Raw genomic sequence first — 8,294 nt, 5'->3', positions numbered from 1 at the left:
TTTTTTTTTTGTTTTTTTTTTTTTTTTTTTTTTTTTTTTTTTTTTTTTTTTTTTTTTTTTGAGGAATGAACTCCAAGCAATGAATTTTTCTCTTAGAACTGCTTTCATTGTGTCCCATAGATTCCGATATGTTGTGTGTGTGTTTTCATTTGTCTCTATGAATTTTTTAATTTCCTCCTTGATGTTTTCTGTAACCCATTGATCATTCAGTAACATATTGTTCATTCTCCAAGGGATGAAGGATTTTTCCCTCCTTCTTTTATCGTTGATTTCCAATTTCATTCTATTATGATCAGAAAAGATGCATGGTATTATCTCTACTCCTTTATAATTGCTAAGAGTTGCCCTATGGCATAATATATGATCTATTTTTGAGAAGTATCCATGTGCTGCTGAGAAAAAAAGTATATCCGCTTGCTGATGGTTGATATATTCAATATAAGTCAGTTAAGTCTAGTTTATTAATTGTGTAATTGAGTTCTATAGTTTCTTTATTCAACTTTTATTTGGAAGATCTGTCCAATGGTGAGAGAGGTGTGTTGAAGTCACCCATAATTATTGTGTTGTAGTCAATTTGTCCCTTGAACTTGAGGAGAGTTTGTTTTATGAACATAGTAACACAATTGTTTGGGGCATATAAATTGATAATTGTTATGTCTAGTTGGTGAATGGTTCCCTTTAACAATATATACTGTCCTTCTTTATCCCTTTTGGTTAATTTAGACTTGAAGTCGATTTTATTTGATATGAGTATAGCCACACCTGCTTCTTCCAAGGTCCATGTGCGTGGTATGATTTTTCCCATCCTTTCACCTTCAGCCTGTGTATGTCTTTTCCTATCAGATGAGTGTCCTGAAGGCAGCATATTGTTGGATCTGCTTTTTTAATCCAGGTCACTAACCTATGTTGCTTAATTGGTGAGTTTAAGCCATTAATGTTTAGGGTTACTATTGATATATGCTTTGTACTTCCATCATGTTTGTTTATTTATTTAATTATTTTTTTTTTTTTAAATTTGGCTTGTTTTTCCTCTTTGATTAGTTTTTTATCCCCCACCTCTTTACTGAGGTACTTCCCACTGTTGGTTTTTGTTGTTGTTTTTCAATTCCTCTTCTTGTAGTGTTTTGCCCAAATTGCTTTGCAGTGTTGGTTTTCTGGCTGTGGATTCTTTTAACTTTTGTTTATCATGGAAGATTTTTATTTCATTGTCAAACCTGAAGCTTAGTTTTGCTGGATACAATATTCTTGGTTGGCACCCATTATCTTTCAGTATTTGAAAAACGTTATTCCAGGATATTCTCGCTTTCAGTGTCTGTGGTGAAAAATCAGCCGTTAACCTAATTGGTTTACCCCTAAATGTAATCTGCCTCCTTTCTCTTGTAGCTTTTAATATTCTCTCCTTGTTCTGTATATTGGACATCTTCATAACAATGTGTCTTGGTGTTGGTCTATTGTGGTTTTGTAAATCCAGCATCCTGTAGGCTTCTAGGATTTGGAAATCCATTTCATTTTTCATGTCTGGAAAGTTTTCTAAAATTATTTCATTTAACAGTTGCTCATTCCTTTGTTTGGACCTCTATACCTTCCTCTATCCCAATGACTCTTAAATTTTTTTTTATGATATCCCATATCTCTTGGATGTTTTGCTCATGATTTCTTATCAACCTTTCTGAGTTGACTAGACTCTTTTCGAGATGATATATTTTGTCTTCCTTGTCTGATGTTCTGACTTCTACTTGGTCTACTATACTGGTGATACTCTCATTTGAGTTTTTAATTTGGTTTATACTTTCCTTCATTTCTAGTATTTCTGTTTGGTTTTTTTATAACCTCTGTCTCCCTATAGAATTGTTCTTTTGCTTCTTGACTTTGTTCATGTAATTCATTGTCGAAGTGATCTTTCATTGCTTGCATTTACTGTCTATTGACCTCTTTAAGATTCCATTCCATCTGAATCAAGTATGCCTTGAGTTCCTTATCTGACCATTTTTCTGATGTATCTAGCATCTCCTGTAAATTTAAGCTGTCCTGCATTGTTTGTGTTCCTTTTCTTCCTTTTTCATGATGCTCATGTTTCTTTCCTGCTGTTTGACTGCTGTGTTATTATTTTCTCCTATAAATTTGTTTTGGTTTTGTATAGCTCCGAGATCTCTCCTTTGTGATGGGAGACAATGTCTAGAGATGTTGGATTTAATGGTGATTTAAAGGAAATTCATTAGTTTCATTAAAGTCCTACAGATTCTGATGGTGTATAGAGAATTAAGGTTTGGTCTTAGGATTTTATGTTAAGGTTGGGACATGTGATAGTATGGAGGTTAGTATATCTTAGCTTCTTTGGGGGATTGCTCAAATGCAGGAAGATATTAACAAGAGAATAGACAGGAGTATTTGGGGGTAGCTAAGGACTTAGGAGGACTATAGACTGCCTCAGAACATTTACCTATTTGCGTTTAGTAAATTACACATAATAGAAGTGGTCATGCTTGTGAGGAAAGATAGGGAAAAGGTAAGGAATAAATCCAAGAAAGAGAAAGAGAGAGAGAAAAAGAAAAAGAAAGAAGAAATGAAAAAAAAAGTAAAGTAAAATAAAAATTAAAATTTAAAAAAAAAAAAATGCACTCTTAGGATTCTATTTTCTTCGCTTCCAGTAGGTGGAGTTGTGCTTTCCAACCAGGACTCTGTCCTTGGGATGTAGGAAACAATCTACGTGAGGTGGCTCCCCCTCCCCAACCGGGTGTCTCTCCAATCCCATTCACTTAGGGTTGCTCCTGGTCTCTAGCCTCCTCGCTTCTCCCGCCAGCCAGACCCTCACTGTGGTACCTCTCCACAGTTCAAGCTATACTCTGGGCCTGCAGTTTCCTGGATACCCTGCTCTCTTGAATGACTGGTCATTCTTTTTGTTTGTTATTCACCCAGACCTCACAGCTCTGGAGTGCAGGAGTGGGGAACTGGCAGCTTATTCTTTCTATTACCTCCGATAGCCACACCCCCTAGAGCTGGCAAGACAGGTTTCGGTTTTCGCTGCTGGTGAGAGGGGGGAGTTGGAGGTCAGGTGCCTTTTCTGTTCCCTAGGCCTCTGATATTCATGCCCACAGAGAGTAGGGGAGAGATTTCATGAGATTTCCCACCTGTATGGGAGGGGGTTTGAGGATCACACACCTGTTCTGTCGCCGAATTTGCTGAGATGGGATCAGATCTGCCAAAAGCTGACAACGATGACATCAGCTCCCCAATATGGTGGCCGCTGGCTTCCTCACTGGTGTGTTAGATGTGGAGGGCAGATCTGGGCCATTTCTCTCCCCTGTCCCAACCCCAGAACTCGGTCTGGAGCACTGTGGAGGCTCGGTTGGAAGGACCCACAGGATCCATAGCTCATTTTCTCTGCATTGCTGGCATGTCGGTGAGCAGGATCCAGCTGCTAGGTGGGCCTATGACCAGTCAGCCTGAATCTCTGCGCACGGGTTGGCTCAGATTCACTAGTGATTGAGCCAAGGTTGCTGATCCTCAGGTGTTGAAACTCTTCTCCTAGGTTTCACTGCAGCCCAACTTTGCTGAACATTCCTGTCAAGACAGCTTCCGGCTGTTCTGAACTCGCTCATGGCCAGCACAGTGACTCGGGACATGGGGGACACTTCCATTGGTGGCTGTCTTCTCCTCTCTCTCCAAATATTCTTAAATTAACTGTTGAGATGATTAGTTTCTAATTGGAAGCATTGCACATTCTCATCTTCTACTTTACCATTCAGTTTTTAGTTTTAAATATCATTGGTAAGTTCCAGGTTCTTTTCTAATAAATATAGTATATTGCTTTATTTAAGTATTCGTATAATCCAGCAGTTGAGGAAGCGAATGACAAGGCAGCCAAGAATAGGCAGGGTGTTGCAGAACAAAAGATAATCCCTCTTTTCCTTTTGGTTAAATAAAACACTTACTGGTTCTTCATGTGGCTTTTCTGTACACCTTCTGATTCCCCATGTAGGGTTGACAGAGTAATACCATATGCACTGGCAGACTATCTAGCGGTAATAATAGGAGTCTGAAGGAAAAGAGCATTAACAGTGCAGCTCCACAAGTCAGCTGAGCAGGAGACAGCCCCACCCAGGAGGTTCCCAGCAGGGTTGGGAGGACCACAGAGTGTACAAGAAGGCCAGGCTGCTTTTCTCCTGCAGCAGTTGGTAAACCTAGCTCTCTGGTCCTCAGTGTCCTGGATACAAAGGCAGAGCCCCAGGTAGGGAAGCCCAGGTGGCCTTCTGGCAGGAGCTCTGGATGTCCACGCAGCCCACAGGGCTGAGCAGCTCCCCGCTGTCTGGAAATCCGCTCCTCCACCCCATGGTCCACTCTTCACAAGCGAGGATCTGATGAAACAGTCTGCAACCTTTCTGGTCCAGGCCTGAACCTCCTGTCCTTCCCATCACATGTAAAATTCTGCTTCACTGGCAGCGCCATCTTTGCTGGGAGCCACTGGACAGTGGGTCACGTGTCATTCTGACGTCACAGACACCTGGTGGCGGCTGATGCGGGAGCTTCATGCAGTTCCTGTTCTGAAGGAGTGATGCCAGTTCCGCGTGCTGAGGCTGCTTTGCCGCCTCCACGCTGGGGTTCCAGCCCAGCTGCCACCTGGGGCCCAGGTAATTTCCCCTCCACGGTGACAGCCTCGTGGTCAGCCCTGCTGTCTCTCTGTTGTGGATCTCAACAGGACGACACACTGGAGGATCACCTGCGCTCCGCGGGACACGTGATCTTGGAAAGGGTGTCAGGGCTACACGGAGGATCATCCATGGTAGTGATTTGAAACTTTACTTCTACTATAGCATAACCACCGCAGGGGTGTATGTGAGTGTACCTGGCTGTGCACTGCTTGCTGCAATGGGGAACGCAGGCATTTTCACCCACCTGCTGAGATGATGAAATGCTCACTATCATTTTTCCAGTTTTTCTCCCTCATTTTCTACATTTGGGTAATCGTGCATGTGCACTTATTGATTGTTTGGGAGCTTAGTTATGTGCAATACAATAGCAAAGCCTGCATCTCTGTGGTAAAATGTAATTAAAAAGGAACAGAAATTCCCTCTTATATTAGAACATTGTGGGTCATGATTAATAAAACATTTTAACAAAATGGAGATAAAATTAAAAAATTGAAAAGTGAGTGCTCTGAATGAAATGAAGAGCAGATGACTTAAATTGCAGAGAAGAATACTTGAGTTAATGTTCTCCTGTCATGTTCATCCTATTGAAATTACCCAAATTTGTGCTCATTGAAATTCTGGCTTCACTCAAATAAAAGAACTCCCTGGAAGGAAAGAATACAGCTGAGGTTTGGCAGTTAAATAAAACTTCCTTACAAAACTGGACATGAGCTTAGCCCATAACGTCTGGTGAGGTTTTTCATTGAAACTTAGGTTGATGTCCGGGCTGGGAAATGTGATTGAGTACCTGGGACAGAAATGGAGAGCAAACCTGCAACATTATTACCCACCCCCTGAAAATGCTACACTGACTGTCCTTCATGTATGTCTGCTACATGGTCCTTGGTCTCCCACTGTACCTCCTGCTGATCTTTACAGCCACAGAATTTTCTTCTAGTCCTGTTCAGCTTAACAACATGGTCTGTCTGTTCTGAATAAACATCCTCTCTCAAACAAAACCAGGTATATAACTCTTCAGAAACAACTTTTGAAACATTGCATATGATCTACTGGGTTGATTCAGAATGTATGCCATAACTAAGGCATATTTCAACAGGAAGTTCACTAACCATTTTGTTATTGCAAACCTGGAGTTCTGCATGATGTCCTATGTCCTCATAAGTTTGCAATCACATGAGGACCTAACCTGAAAAATCCAGGCAGTGGTTCTTCAAGTCTGTGATTCTTGCTAAGATATACATCTCAGTTTCTGACCAGGTGGTTCAAAGATCTAGCTGAACCCCATCAGCATTCCTTGCCCAGCATGTGAGCCAGAGGTGTGGTGTTGTGTCAAGAGCTGACTACTCCTATGTACCCTTCATGTCTTCTTTTATTACACTCTTCCCCAAATCTTCAGATTCTTATTTTTTATTGGGGGAGGAATCAATGTTTGTATTACTGTTATTATTTTTATCCTCTCTAACTTTTCATAATCCAACATTGGAATTCAGATAATGCCCTTTTTTTTCTTTTTGATAATTTTTGTATTAATTAATTTGTTTTAATTAGTTATACATGACAGTAGAATGCATTTATGCACTTTGATATATTATACATAGATGAGATATAATTTCTCATTTTTCTGAGTATACATATTGTAGAATCATATTGGTCATGCAGTCACATATATACATGAAGTAATAATGTCTGTTTCATTCTACTATCTTTCCTATTCCCACATCCCCTCCACTCCCCTCACTTCACTTCCCTCTGCCTAATCTAAGGTAGCACTATTCTTCTCTAGTGCCCCCCACCTTATTGAGAATTAGCATATGCATATTAGAGAAAACATTCAGCCTTTGGTTTTTTGGGTATTGGTTTATTTTGTTTAGCATGACATTCTCCAACTTTATCCATTTACTGGCAAATACCATAAATTCACTCTTCTTTAAAGCTGAGTAATATTCCATTAGGTATATATACCACATTTTTCACATTTTCTTTATCCATTCATCTGTTGAAGGACACCTAGGTTGGTTCCATAGTTTAGCTATTGCAATTGAGCTGCTATAAATATTCATGTGGCTATGTCACTGTATCATGCTGATTATAAGTCTTTTGGGTATAAACCAAGGAGTGGGATAGCTGAATCAAATGATGGTTGCACTTCAGGTTTTCTGAGGAATATCCATACTGCTTTCCATAGTGATTGCACCAATTTGCAGTCCCACCAGCAATGTATGAGTGAACATTTTTCCCCACATCCTCGCCAACATTTATTATTGCCTATATCCTTGATGATTGCCATTCTGACAGGAGTGAGATGAAATTTTAGAGTAGTTTTGATTTGCATTTCTCTTAATTGCTAGAGATGTTGAACTCTTTTTCATATATTTGTTGATCAATTGTATTTTTCTCCTGTGAAGTGTCTGTTCAGTTCTGTAGCTCATTTTTTGATTGTTTTTTGGGGGTTAAGTTTTTTGAGTTCTTGATATATCCTAGAGATTTATGCTTTATCAAGGTGCATATGGTAAAGATTTTCTCCCAATCTGTAGGCTCTCTCTTCACGTTATTGATTATTTCCTTTGCTAAGAAGGTTTTTAATTTGAATCAATCTCATTTATTAATTCTTGATTTTACTTCTTGCACTTTAGGAGTCTTGTTAAGGAAGTCAGATCCTAGGGTGACACAGTGAAGATTTGGGCCTATTTTTCTTCTATTAGGTGCAGGAACTCTGTTCAAGTGCCTGAGTCTTTGATCCACTTTGAGTTGATTTTTGTGCAGGTTGAGAGATAGAGGTCCAATTTCATTTTGCTACATATGGATTTCCAGTTTTACCAGCACCATGTGGTGAATAGGCTATCTTTCCTCCAGTGAATGTTTTTGGCACCTTTGTCTAGTATAACATAAACATATTATGTGGGTTTGTCTCTATGTCCTCTATTCTATAACATTGCTCTACAAGTCTATTTTGGTGCCAATAACATGCTATTTTTTTTTACTGTAGCTGTGTAGTATAGTTTAAGATCTGGTATTGTGATGCCTTCTGCTTCACTTTTCTTGCAAATAATTGCTTTAGTTTTTCTGGGACTCTTATTTCTCTAAATAAATTTAATGATTGCTTTTCCTAAATCTGTATAACACTTTTGGTAATATGGTAATTTTGACAATATTAATTATGCCTATCCAGGAGCATGGGAGAGCTTTCCATTTTCTGAAGTTTTCTTCAATTTCTTTCTTTAGTATTCTGTAGTTTCCATTGTATAGGTCTTTCATCTCTTTTGTTAGATTGATTCCCAGATATTTTTTTGAGGCTATTGTGAATGGGGTATGTTGTAATATACTATGACTGAACACTTTGACCTTTCTTTCTGAGTAGATTTCCCATACCATCTGGGTATCTGAAAACCACAAAAACTGAATAGTTTTCTCAGATACTTACTTTAGAACAGTAATGTTCAGTGATACATCTTCCCTATACTGGAAAAGGGCATAAGCTAGAAATAGTGGAAGTAGAAAGGCTGGGAAGGAGAGGGACACACTGTCTAAATAATACCAAATATTTTCCTGCTGCAGGTATACTATTAACTGACCAACAAAAACCACAGTAAAAACAACATATTAAAAAATTCATGAGTTTTGTATTGCCATGAGCCATTCTCAGCC

The sequence above is a fragment of the Marmota marmota genome, unplaced genomic scaffold (genome assembly GCF_001458135.2).
Source record: "Marmota marmota marmota unplaced genomic scaffold, marMar, whole genome shotgun sequence".
Taxonomy (NCBI): Eukaryota; Metazoa; Chordata; class Mammalia; order Rodentia; family Sciuridae; genus Marmota; species Marmota marmota.
Note: the sequence above shows the minus strand (reverse complement) of the source record.